Source organism: Styela clava, chromosome 12, assembly GCF_964204865.1.
Source record: "Styela clava chromosome 12, kaStyClav1.hap1.2, whole genome shotgun sequence".
Lineage (NCBI taxonomy): Eukaryota > Metazoa > Chordata > Ascidiacea > Stolidobranchia > Styelidae > Styela > Styela clava.
In genome coordinates, this window is record NC_135261.1 from 1358905 (window position 1) to 1371687 (window position 12783).

Sequence of the window (12783 nt, forward strand, 5' to 3'; positions counted from 1 at the left end):
TTTCATTGACATCGCCTGAGTGATGGATTCTATGTTTTCAGTCATTTATGAGCCTGAAAGACCAATTACAGTAAAAAATCACCTAAAAAATGACATATCTTTCAAGTATTAGAAATCTTTCCGGCATTGTCAACCGTCCTTTGGTGAGGCCGTGGGCACGAGATTTGAACCCGAAATGTAATTTTCGATGTAAACACAGTTAAACTACCCAGGTATCGCGCCGGCACAAAAGTAATTTTATTAATATACTAATATACCGGTTGACATAGCTGTCAGACGTAACAATAAATAAATAAAAATGTTGTTAAATTGCATATCATGTTTGATAAAAATTCTTGTGAAATTGTATTCTAAAGTTAAATAGGCTAAAGGTTGCATTACGTAACCGGACCGGCTTTGTTCCCGACCTTGTCTGGTTTACCTGACTTGAACATGCCAGTCATTATTTTCAAAAATAGAAGTTGGACCAAGGAAAATGTATAAATCATAAAGACTGGAAATTTCTTTGATACCGTTGTTGCGGCGAAATAGACCAAACATTGTCACGATAACAGGTTCACAAGTTCATAACCTACAAAAGGTTCATCTATGCCAAGGATGGGCAACACACGGCCCGCGGGCCGGGTCTGGCCCGCGACGAGATTTTGACCGGCCCGCTGACTGTCCATCAGTCTTATGATATTACATTATTACACTTTTAGTACATTATGATTAATTCATTATGTGTTTCTTGGTCTCTATTTTTTGTAAAGTTTAAACTTTACTTTAAACACGATTTATAACTTTCTTTCTTGCATTAGCTATTAAATATGTGATTAAGATATTGAATACTATTCATGGTATAATCCGGCCCACCGACGACTTCATTTTCCCACATCCGGCCCGCCGACTAGAGAAGTTGCCCACCCCTGATCTATGCAAATTTTGCAGCCGCCATCCAAACTAAAGAATATTAATTTTGAATAGCTTATTTAATGCTTGTTCGATGCAGTTTTTCGAGCGAGCGTGGTAGCCTAATGGCGTTACAGCAAGAGTGTACAACAAGTGGCCCGTGGAACACAATCCGGCCCGCCAAGCCATTTATAGTGGCCCTTGTCAACACTCAGATTTTTCCCCATTAGGCATAAAATCATAATCCGACATGTTATGTTTAAAAAAGCGCTCACATAAATAAAAATACATAATTTTTGCTCTTGACGCAGCGTGAGATCTTTCGCCGTTTTGCCCGATTAATTTATTACTGTAAGGCTTCAGCGATAGCCGCATTCTCTCCTTTTTTCTGCTAAATTTTTTGTATGGCTCGTCTAGATGTCTGAAGTTGGTCATTAGACAGAGCGACAAAAAATGTTGCACACCTCTTGTTTTAACCAGGGGTGTGCAACCTTTAATAAAGAAGGGCCAGATACAAACAACTTAATTAAACCGCGGGCCGCACCTTTACTCTACATAGGCTTTCTAGTAGTAGCAGACACAAAAAGTTATATTGATCTTGTGACATACGCACATCATTCAAAAGTGGCTTTCTTCCGCGGGCCGCACAAGTGTTCTCTGTGGACCGTATTTGGCCCGCGGGCCGCATACATAAGACTTAATCATGTTGGCATTGCAGGGTAAATATCTCGGGTTCGAATCCCATGCCCACCACCTCAACCAAGGTGGAATAAGTTGGGTTGGTAATGTACAACAAAAAATATTCCGGGCCTCTTAAAATCAGTAGCCGCTCACATACGTGGGATATCAATGACTGTTTTACAGAGCCTTGTTCAGAGCAATAGGGGAGCTCCAGAAGTATGTGCACTAAGATGGCGCCCAACCTAAAAATAGTATGTGAACCTGGTTAGGATTCAGGTTGTGCGCCATTTTTGTACACATACTTCTACAGCGCCGCGAATAGAGTATAAATACGTTTCATACAAACAGGGGCGTAGCGAGAGATTTTCCATGGGAAGTTTCTGAAATTGCCAAGTTAGTTTGTATCAGCTAGCAGGTCAGTCGGTTTTCAAGAGAGTTGATAGCCTAAAAAGCGTTCTAACCTACGAAAAACGGCTATGTATGGTACAGAAAAAGGCCTTTTCTACATTTCATAAGAAGGAAGAGTCCGATTTTGTCTATATAGTTTGAATAAAATCAGAACCAAAATCTACGTTTTCAGTCAAAACTAGTGTTGTATTTGATGCTTTTTTGCATCATTTCTGGCAAAGATTTTTTCCCAAGCAAAAAATGTTCATCACAGATCTAATATTTCGTACAGATTTTATAAAAATCTCGGGTTACATGTTATGGCTTTAAAACTGAAATATACGCTTTCTTGTGGGTTTTTGGTATAATGTGATCGCAAGAATGCACTGTGAAAATTAAACCAAGGCCTCAGATATTAATTTCAGCGGTGTGAAATACCTTGGCTGAGGTGTGGAATGTTGCACTCGGCTGACATATTCTGAGATACAGTACTTTCGCTGCCGTTCCCATGGTTACTCACAAGACGGTGCTCGGAGTCGTTATGCGTTTCTCTTTGGATCGGGCGTCTTTTGGATATCCAGGTGCCTCGACTTACTTTGACATAAACTTGTTCCAACAATTGTTGTATGATTTATATATTACTTATATTTATTTATTACTGTTAGACTCGGATCACGGGTATCGCTGCTCGATAACCAGTAATGTTGTCTCGCGACTCCCTTCACCCTGAAGTACAATTTTACTTTTTTTTTTGTATTGTTCATTCACAATGTGTATTTTAGTATGGTGGGAAAACAAATTACTGAGTACTGTTAAAATATGGTAGGATTTATATAGAACTGTCATGGTACAAAAAAAACTGGAGAGTGATGCTCAAATATATGGACACGAAATGGTATGGGTATGCAATCTGTCACAGAAGCCCAACGGTACTGTAATACAGATGAGCAGCATATTTGAACTTACGCGATAGCGGAAGCGCCACAAAGAGCGCAATTTTTAATTTTGATGACGTAATAGCACATCATTTTTTTATAAAGGCCAAATGAATTTTTAAAATAAATAAAAGCAATAGCCTTCTAGCGAAAAATACAATCTTTCACCACTGAAGAGTTAAAAAAAAAAATTGGCCCAGTAGTTAACGAGAAAAGCGATTTTTTTTACAACAAAAAAAAAGAAATTTCGTCTACAATACCAATACACAAGATTTGGGAGAGAGAGAGAGAGAGAGAGAGAGAGCAATGCAGTAAAGCTCACCTCAGCTCAGTCGCCTAGACCAGGGGTTATCAAACTTTTAGTGTTATGTTACAATGTCACACTTATAAAGTTGATTTTCAGTCGATCTCGGAATGGAGTTTTGAATAAGCAAATCGTTTTTTTATCAGACATTTAGGCAATCGATCACAATTACACAACATATGTAAAGCAAGAAAGCAATGTTCAAATATATGCACCCAGGTGTAACAGTGCAAATCAAATATTCAAAAGATAATTTTATGAACAATTTGGATATATTTTTAGACGAAAAATTATTACAATAATACTAAAGAAATTCTATTCAATTCAGTCTTCAGTCTTGCTGCACACGAACAAAAATATATTTCTGTAACGTTTCGTCTAACCGAGGTCAGACTTCTTCAGACAAGCATTTTACAACAATGACAAGAAACGCTATTGCATGCACATAAATAATGGTATCAAATGTTTGGTCTGTTTCCGAGAGAGAAAAATAACTCATCTGCGCAAAGGCATAGAGCATGGAAAGGTAGTTAGTTTCATGTAACCCCAACTTATAGTCATACTAATAAAAGACTTTAATTTACTGGAAAGGATTTATTGCAGAATTAACCGGTATTTTACATTCTATAATTTGAACCCTGTAACAGAAACATTTTTTAAATAAGTTCGTAAATTTATTTTATCACACATAAATCGAATTATTGTTTAGAAATAGAAATATTGGACAATCAAGTTATCAAGGCAATTTTCGTTCTCTTTAGTTGTCTACAAATATTTTGCCATTTCAAGCATAACCGGACCTTTTTGCGTCATCGTAATTTTACTTATATAAAATATTTGTTTCAACTCTATTTTTGACGCACTCTGACGCAATTTTGACGCACTGTGACGCATTTTTGACGCATAATTTTTTATAGCAGAATTTCGCCTCTGTGTAATATAATATAAAGCAATAAATCATAATTTTTATTGATATTTTTTTCAGAGGTGCTCGCATGTAGAAAATTGTGAAAAACGAAAAGCGTGAAAACGTCGCATATAAGAATTTTTTTGATGAAAATATAATTAAGACATTTTCCTGTTGTATAACTTATTAGCTTCAACAAAAAAGAAATCGATTTTTTTGATAATTCCTATTCTAAACTCCGAATCTGTGGATTCTTATACTGAGACATTATTGAGTAAAAACGTTCATTTTTTATGAAGACAAATTTATTAATGAAAATAATATATCACAATAAAACATTTGTCCCTGTTGTTCGGTTCATATATTTGTGTTAGTTGCAAAAACAATGGATGTTTATTCTCCCCAGAAATTTGAGTATTTTTCAAACTATTTTTTCTTGATAACCGACATTTTCCAAAACACAAAACAATTTTTTAGGTTTTGAAATAAAAATTTCCTAAATATAGTTTAAAATGGTACTTCCATTAATATCAGATATTTCAATAAAATGCTAAAAATTATTATCATTTTCATAAAATTTAATTTTTTTTTGCGGTAATAGAAACCACACTTGACACATATTTACTTGATAAATGTCGTTATATTCTAATTTATTCATAAAACTCCATTTTCTAATTAATATTTTTTAGAGATTTGACAAAAATAGTTTAAATGTGAATATTCTGAAACGGTATTTTCATAAATTTTCTAACAAGACATGATTTATATTTGCGTAACCACAAGTCACATTTCACGTTATTTATGGAAATTTTGACTCATACTTTACGTATCATTTATTCCGTTCTACGTAGCAAAATATGATTGCAGATAGGTATAAGAAATATATTTATGTTGGTTGCAAAAATCGGCTCATTTATTTTCCCCAGAAATTCGAATATTTTTCAAATTAAATATTTCGACAAGTATATACGTTCATTTTAATTTATTCATAAAACTGATTTTTTTTCAATGTTTTTCGCTTTTTGACAAGTATATATCTGACAAATGTCACTATATTTCAATTTATCCATAAAACTAAATTTTTTAAATATTTTTTAGAGATTTGACAAAGACAGTGAATACTCGAAAACATTTTTTTTGGAAATTTTTCAACAAGACATGATTTATTTTTGCGTAACCACAAGTCACATTTCACGTCATTTATGGGAATTTTGACTCATACGTTACGTAGCATTTATTCCGTTCTACGTAGCAAAATTGATTATACAAGTAACATGATCGAGATAGGTATAAGGAATATATTTGTGTTCGTTGCAAAAACGGCTTATTTATTTTTCCCAAAAATTCGAGCATTTTTCAAATTAAACATTTCGACAAAAATGTACGTTCATTTTTCTTGATATCCGATATTTTCTAGAAAACGAAACATCTTTTGTTTAAATATAAATTTGCCAAATAAAACATAAAATGGTACTTCCACCGATATCAGATATTTCAATAAGATGCTTAAAATCGGTATCATTTCCATAAAATTTTATTCGTTTTCGCGTTGATAGAAACCGCTTTTGACACGTATATATCTGACAAATGTCACTATATTCTTATTTATTCATAAAACTTAATTTTTTAAATATTTTTTAGAGATTTGACAAAAATAGTGAATACTCATATTTCAATAAGATGCTTAAAATCGGTATTATTTTCATAAAATTAAATTTGCTTTTGCGTCAATAGAAACCGCCTTTGACACGTAAATATCTGCGGAATGCCACTATATTCTAATTTATTCATAAAACTAAGTTTTTTTAAATATTTTCCAGAGATTTGGCAAAACTAGTTCAAAATGTGGATACTCTAAAGCAGTCTTTCCATAATATTTTTTTAATAAAATTCAATTTATTCTTGCATCACCACAGATCAAATTTTACGTTATTTATAGAAATTTTGATGCATACCTTACGTAGCATTTATTCCGTTCTACGTAGCAAAATTGGTCATACAAGTAACATGATCGCATATACGGATTAGGAATCGAAACTCAGTTCATGATAACCTTTTCATTCATTAAATTAATAATGAAAAACTTAGAACAAGATATGTTTTCATATTAGTAATAAATATTTTTCTCAATATCTCTGTAACGTGATATATTGTTTTCTTGCGCTTCAAGATTATAATAATTTTTTTTTATTATTTTTTAGGTTAAATTTTTATCGTATCATATTTTTTATTCGTTTCAGATGTTTTTCAGTCAGAATAATTCAGGGAATTTTATCAGTGTTTGATCACCCTCTTCATTACGAGTAAGACGTCACTAAATGCGTCATAAACAGTTTTTTCATATAAATATAGCATATCTGGAAAGTTATTTTGTGATCCGTAATAGCCGATTCTTTAATCTCATAATCAGACCTAATAATGGGAGTAAAACCCCTTGTTTACTCACGGGATACTGTTAAAAATATTCAGAAAATTCATTGCCAAACTTTTAATATTTATCACCTTATTGGCTCAATTATAATTAAGAATCTTCCCTTCGATCAAGGCTTTGAAAAATGCACCGAACTCAAGTAAATGTGGCAAAAGCAATGAAATTTCACTTCCAATGAGACGTACTAAATGGGTCCCTGTGGCACCAACTACTTAGCCCTTTACACTTTTGCATCGGTAGATCCGTATACTGTACCTATATGAAATGATAGCAATAACAAGTGAGCGATGCTAAATTATATGGACAAGGAGTCCAAAACGCCGTCGTACGGCTATGCAATCTATCACAGCGGACTACCGGTACCAGCTGTTACGATGTCATAAAATCCTAAAAGACCGTCGTTACGATGTCATATAACGTGTTCCCATAATTAAAAATTATTCGGATTTTGGATGAAATATAAAATCTCACAAAATCTAGCAGAAAATTTAGGACTAAATGAAAGTAATGGACTCCTAGTAAAAGTTACAATCTTTCCTCACTGAAAATTTCAAAGCAATCGGTTTATTAGTTATTAAGAAATACGATTTTTTCACAACAACAAGATGTAAAATGTCAACAAAAACGGAAACAACAACATAATAGCAAACAACCTATAGGTACACTTGGTGTCCAATAAAGATAATTATTCCAAGTGATGCAAGGGTCTCGCGCCACACCAACACAAATTCTGGCGTAGCCATAAATTTTCAAAGGAAGGGGGTTCGGAAATTTTTATTTGCCAAGTTAGATCGAAACAGCTAGCGAGTCCGATCAAACGCTGAAATACGCGTGTTTTTATTAGTCTTTAGGGTCTAAAAAGCATTTCAAGCTCCAGAAAATTGCTATCTATGATACAGAAAAATGATTTTTTTTTACATTTCAATAGGGGGGGGGGGGGGGGTCGACCCGCAAAACCACCCCCTGGCTACGAAACTGGTCTTTGGTCAGACACACGTTACAAAATACATTTCCGTTTATGCGACAAGACTCAAAGAAATCAAAAGAGAGGCAAATTTTGTCTTTACTTCAGTAATCTATTAAATATCAAATTAAATAAGCTTTGGTGTAAATTCTGAGAAAATCTATCTTGAATAATAAAATAACGGACAATATTTCGACTGTATGAAAATAAATTTTTTGAATAAAACAAGATGGAATATATCTTCTGAGTGAAATATTATGAAAAATAATCACAAATTAGGTTCAATTTATTAATAATATTCTCAGTTCCTATTTACTATTTCATAATTACTCCAAATTGATTCATTTAACGTGACATATAACCAACTTTATTTATCAAAACGTTACATTCGCATGATTTCTGAAAACAATATGTAAATTCGGAATAAAATTATTTTGAAAAACAACCTATTTGGTGTATTTATTTGCATTAAATCGTGGGCAAACAATCTTTTCCGACGTCATAAGGAAGAAAAGAAACACTTTTGTAGTGTAACAATGACTATTAACTAATCCCATTGTTACTCATGATTATTTCTTTGTTGCGTCATTATGGTATAATTTTCTCAGAAATATAATATGTAAACTGAAAGTAATTTTATCGCCGCCATAAATAAAACTGAAAATTGATTCAGAATAGCTAATAATAATAGTTAATTTATGAACCATTTTTATAAAAATAAATCACTTTTAGTCATAGACATGTATCGTTTAAACACGTAAGTAAATGTAAAAATGATGATTTTTCCGGCGCTTCTCACCACCAATGTCGGAGAAAATCGACTCGGAGTGATTCAAGTGATCTAAACGGAACGACTCGTCATGAAGTCAAGACCCAATTACTGGCTCATACTTCCGGTTTATGGAAACTTGTTCAGTTTACGTTGAATAGTTTCACTTCAAATCGTGTATTTATATTTCAAAAATTGCCACCACGATTCCGGACTCGGGAAAGAGAAAATTTCAACTTTGGGGTTTGTGTACTTTTTTCAATGAAAAAGTTGGATCGAGACATTTTTTGTATTCGAAAAAAAAAATAGCCGATAAAGAATTCGCTCGGCTTTGTCGCGATAAAGATTGAGGGGAATCTGTTCGGCTTACAGAAGATGTTTTAGCTTTGAATCCTGATCAATGAGTTTGCCCGGAGTTTCAAATTCAAACTTAGGCTAATTTCCCCCGCTCCAGAAAAATAAACCACAGTCGGCTTTAAACACAACACACCCTTATTTCGAGAAAAAAAAATACTCAAAAATCTGCTTGGCTTTATTTTAGCGGTGAATGATCGCAGTGAGACCAAGTAATCAATTTATTTTTATTTTTCAGGTTGTTCAAAACTCATAATTCAAGAAAACTTCATCTACAAGAGGGTAATTTTGGTTTGCCATTACTCATGAGTATTATTAAACAAGCAAAACGAAACATCGCAGATTTCTGAGGTTGGAACTTAATCATTCCGAAAAGAAAATTTAAACTTCGGGGTTCGTGTACTTTATTTAAATAAAAAAAAAAAAAATTAGATAAAGACATTTCTTGTTTTCAAAAAATAAAATAGCCGATAAAGAATCCGCTCTTTTGTCGCGATAAGGATCGAAGGAAATCTGTTTGGCTTACAAAATATAATTTAGCTTTGAGCCTGATTTACAAGTTTGCCTAAAGTTCCAAATGTATACTTCGGCTACAAATCCCGTTACAGAAAAATATGCCATAGTTGGATCAAAGCACTCGACTACAATCCCCCGATTTCGAAGGAAAAAAAACAAGCTTAAAAAACTGCTTGGCTTTATTTTAGCGGTGATTGAGTGGTGGGACCAGTTATTCGAATTATTATCAGTCTCATTGTTTAAGGCCCCAAACAATTTGATCTTCGAACGGCGCTCCAGAAGTATGTGTACCAATACAAGGTAACTAATTTTGTTCGCCCACTTTACATTGAGTTGTATAAAGGGACTAAAACCTGCGGGTAGGGAGAATATTCACTTGGCTAACACAGACAGTCTCCGAACTCGTAATAGAACTAAAATGAGAAAAATCGGAATAAAATTATGGCCTAACCCTAACATGGCACACATACTACGGGAGTACGCTTCGAGCAGGTAATTTTGGTTTGCTATGACTCACGGGTATGAAACAAGCAAAACGAAACTTCGCAGATTTCTGAGGTTTGAGCTTAATTATTTCGAAAATAGATAACATTCTTAGAGTGGTAGTATTTGCACTACTCATAACGTGTAACATAACTCAAAACCTGGGTTTTTTGATTGTTGGTTTCCAAGTTTCGTTTTCTCTTGACAAGGTTTCATACCAGTGTTTCTCAATCTATTGATTGTGACCCAAAACTGGGTCGTCAGCAAATTTTGTTAAGCTTGCTTTACTTTAAAAAAATCTAAAAGTTATTAATTTAATTCTATAGTTCATTGAGTTATAGTTTCATTGAGAATTTTATATTTGTTATTATAAGTGTTGCTCAATAGTAATTGCATGTGTATCCCTGCGTAAAAATTCAAGTAAAGCCACGCGTCAATTTCAAAAACTCGCTGTTTTCTCTCTTTAAAATTATTCCTGGGGCAATAAATGTTATATAAAATTGATTGTTTTGTATTAGTCATTTAATTTTGAGATCTTTTTTAACATTTTCTAAACTAAAAAACTTATAAACACAATGATTCAAAGATTTTTTGAACAAAGCCCCAGCTAAATAAAAAAAATACCCCGTCAAAGCTCAAAATAAGAATATTTGTATTCATCTAGTTAGGGTTAGGAATGAGGATTCCGCTGGAAATTCCAATTTTCAGATCATTCTTAACGTAACCCGATCCCAATTGGTTAATTACTAATTTGTTATTTTAAAAGGGTTGATTTTCTCAAACCTCACATTTTTTGAGGGGCACATTAATGGCGGGGACTTTGTACAAAATATGCTAACTCTGTATCACACGAGCGCGTGATTGGTTGGTTTAACCAGTTAAATCAACTCCAGTCGGTGTCAGCTTCCTGTGCTGAGTGAAGATGAAATCACGTGACGAAGTCTAGTCGCTGACTGTAAATAAATCATGATTATGAGTAATAATGGTTGTTTTAAGATATTTTGTTGCATCACAACAAATATATTCATAGTCATTTTATGAAACCCTAATTTTGGGGAATTCAATAAAACATTAGTTTGCTTATGATTGATACACTTTTATTTTGGTAGTTTCATTAGCAGTGACTGTCTCGTCTTGACTGTCTGGATAGCCTGCCTAGGTAAAATTGATGTCAGTTCTAGGTTAGTTTAATACAAAAGCTAATAATAACTGCAATTCGAATCATTTTATTTTTTCATGTTTATTTCTTCTACTAATTATCCAGTCAGGGTTTGGAATGCAGATTCCGCTGGAAAAACAAATTTTTAAATTATTCTTAACCCTAAGTCGATTTCGCTATTTTGCTGTTTTAAAACGTGGCGGGATGTTTTTCTCAAATCTTACATTTTTAGCGGGACTTTGTACAAAAGGTCCTAATTCTGTATCACACGAGCGTGTGATCGGTTGGTTTAACCAGTTAAATCATCTCCAGTCGGTGTCGGCTCCCTGTGTTGATTGAAGATGAAATCACGTGACGGAGTCTAGTCGCTGAATGTAAATAAATCATGATTATGAGTAATAATGGTTGTTTTAATATATTTTGTTGCATCACAACAAATATATTTATAGTCATTTTTTAAAACCTTAATTTTGGGGAATTAAAATCTAATAATAACAGCAATTCGAATCAAATCAAATAGGTTGAACAGGCCTAACCAGTTAGCCGTGAATCAACTCTAACCCGACATAATCTCACATAATTATCACCACAGAATCACGCAGGGTAATCAGAGGTCCCGCGATCTAAAATGCGAATCCAAGATTGAATATTGGGGGCTCCAGAAGTATGTGTACCGATATGGAGGTAACCAATTTTGTTCGCCTATAAATCAAGTTGTGTAAAGTGACGAAAACCTATGGACAGGAGGTATATTCATTCGGCTAACACAGACAGTCCCCTAACTCGTAAATAAGGAAATCGGAATAAATACCAAATATTAATTTGATATGCTAGAAAAGAATGAAATGTAAGTGCGGTGAACTGTCCTAACCAGTTACGTGTGAATCAACTCTAGAGTCGGTGTCAATTTTCTATACTGAAAGAAGATGAAATCACGTAAAGTAATGTAGTCGCTGACTGTAAATAAATCAAGAATTATGAGTAATAAAGGTTTGTTTTAGGTATTTTGTTGCAGCACAAGTGCACAACAAATATATTTATAGTCATTTTTTGAAACCTCGATTTTTGGAGAATTCAAATAGACACTAGTTTCGCTTATGAGTGGTTCGTTCAAATATGTTTTCATTTTAGTAGTTTCATTAGACAGTTTCTTATTACTAGCAAATATAGGTATCAAATATACCGCATATATCTTTGGGTTATTATTACCAAGTATTAAGTTATCCAATTTGCACAACATCCTTTGAATCTTTTGTACAAAGCCTCCGCCACGGTACTCCAGTAGTGTTTGTACCAAGATAGGGTTAGGCCATAATTTTATTTCGATTTTCCTTATTCGGATTCTATTACGAGTTCGGGGACTGTCTGTGTTAGCCAAGTGAATGTACCTTTTGCCCATAGATTTCAGTTCCTTTACACAATTTGATGTAAAATAGGCGAACAGTATTAGTTACCTCAATTTTGATACACACACTTTTGGAGCGCACACGCCACTAATGCAAAAATGTGAGATTTTGGTAAAACACCTCCGCCAGGTTTTAAAAAAACAACTCAGTACTTATCCAGTTAGGATTAGGATTGGGAATGTTTGGAAATTCGATTTCCAGTGCAATCTGCATTCCTAACCCTGACTGGTGAATTACTAATAGTATTTTTTTGAGCATTGGCTGGGGCGCAAGATCCTGTCATTTTGCGAAGGGATGGCGTTAAATATATATGTTCATGTATACCAGTGACAATTTGACGCATTTTCACGCATTTTGAGTATAGATAGCGTCAAAACTTTTCACAAAAACGTGATAAACCGGTATACGATATAAATGACGATAGTTTAGTTGCCAGTTATAAAGCCTTTGAATTGTTCAGGAAATTATCGTTTACGTCAAAATATTTTTCGAACGCAGATTTCAATATATGCTGACAAGTGTAGGTCAAACGGTGGCAAGTATATAAGATAGGGCATTTTTGAGATATCCATCCCGTTTGGACGAAGCGGGCAATA

The 12783-nt window shown here is 33.7% G+C and overlaps 1 long non-coding RNA gene across 1 annotated transcript in view; it reads left to right on the plus strand.

Annotated features, from left to right (window-relative positions):
- Nucleotides 1-9042, plus strand: part of LOC120329842 (uncharacterized) — a 58928-nt gene extending 49886 nt beyond the window's left edge. Inside the window, exon 4 of the long non-coding RNA XR_005567769.2 lies at nucleotides 8862-9042. This is a non-coding gene — a long non-coding RNA (uncharacterized LOC120329842). The remainder of the gene's footprint in view (nucleotides 1-8861) is intronic.
- The last annotated feature ends 3741 nt before the right edge of the window (nucleotides 9043-12783 follow it).